The following is a 1,843-nucleotide window of genomic DNA, read 5'->3' as shown; positions in this document are numbered from 1 at the left end:
GCACTGGCCTATCTCCCACAAGCATGGAGGAGGGCCTGTGTCAAATTCATTCCTAAGATAGGCAACCAAGACTACTCGCTGGCGAAATATTTTCGTCCGATTAGTCTAACATCGTTCCTTCTTAAGGCGATGGAGAAGATCATAGACAGCCGTATAAGGCCCACTATCTTTACGTCATTGACGTTGCACCATGGGCAACATACCTATCATGCAGATAGATCGACGGATATAGCGAAAATCCAGCTTTCAAATACCATACGGAATGAACTTGAGGNGGGGGGGGGGGGGAGGTAGTACTTTGCGTGTTTTTAGACATGTAAGGAGCCTTTGATAACACCTCACACGAGGCAGATCGAGGTAGATCGATCTCTAGAGAGAAGGAACGTAGCCATCCCGATTCGAAGATGTTTCAGTACAATGCTGCGAACGAGACTAGCACATACCGTAGCTGACAATAACATCACACAGATGATGACGGTAAAAGGCTGCCCGCAGGGCAGCGTACTGTCTCCTCTGCTTTGGAGCATATTAGTAGACGAACTACTTGAGTTACTATACAACAACGGCATCTTATGCCAAGGATGTGCAGACGATATAGTAATTATAGCGAGGGGCAAATTTGAAAGTATCCTCTGCGACATTGTACAACGAGCACTCACCCTAACTAAAAAATGGTGCGGCACGGTGGGTCTTAACATCAACCCCGCCAAAACAGCCATCATTCCTTTTACCAGGGGAAGAAACCTTCCAGGCATGCACCCTATAACATTAGGATCTAAGGGTAATTTTTTACTGCAATTCGTTATGGAATAAGCACATTGAGTACGCTCTAACAAAAGCCACACGAGCTTTACTGGTGTGCAGAAGACTGGCTGGCAAATCGTGGGGGTGCAGCACCTACATCCTTCGATGGATGTACACAATGATTGCTAGGCCAATAGTTACATATGTAGCAGTGGCATGGTCCGAACGGGCTGCCCTCAACACGGTAAGGGCGTTGCTTTCCAGGCTCCAGCGACTGGCGTGCACCTGTGCCATGCGCACCTGTCCCACTGTGGCCCTGGAGGTAATCCTGGATCTGTCACCACTGCACTTAGTCATAGAACAAACCGCCAAGAAAACCCTCCTCAATTTCATGAGGCAGGGAACTGGGAAAGGCAAAGTGGTTTCGAGCAGACTGGGAGAGGAAATCAAAAACAATATTCCTATCTCCCAGCTCAAAAGAGACGACATGGTTACGCTAAGAACCGAGAAAAAGTTTAGAACCGAACTAGTGAGCAGGGCAACCCGGAACGAGACAATGTTAGATAACACCTTTCGGCCCACAACCGAAGGTGGTTCACAGATGGCTCCAAAGCTGACAAAGGTATAGGGGCAGGAAAACATGGCCCCAAAGCCAGTATATCCATTCCCCTGGGGAACTACCCCAGTATCCTTCAGGCGTGGGGTTTTGCCATCGATATTTGTGCGGAAGTAATTCTGCAGTGACAACCAAGAAGTCAGCACATTGTCATCTGCAGCGACAGTCAGGCGGCACTGAGAGCCGTATCGTCGTGTGAAATTAATTCACGGTTGGTATGGGAATGTGTAAAGAGACTAAACGCCCTGGGGGAACAGTACAGCTGATGTTTGTTCCGGACAACAAAGGAATACAGGGCAACGAGGATGCTGACAAGCTCGCTAGAGAAGCAGCAGCCACTCGACCCATAGGACCAGAACCCTTCCTCGCAGTTGGTCCTCACACTATCAGGGAAGAGTTAAGAGTACAAGAACGAAACCTTAGCAGAACACACTGGAAGAACACGTCTGGACTACGGCACGCGAAAGAACTTCTAGGAAGTTA

Source organism: Rhagoletis zephyria, unplaced genomic scaffold, assembly GCF_001687245.7.
Source record: "Rhagoletis zephyria isolate East Lansing unplaced genomic scaffold, Rhagoletis_zephyria_1.1 Rzeph_scaffold_00088, whole genome shotgun sequence".
NCBI classification, from domain to species: Eukaryota; Metazoa; Arthropoda; class Insecta; order Diptera; family Tephritidae; genus Rhagoletis; species Rhagoletis zephyria.
Note: the sequence above shows the minus strand (reverse complement) of the source record.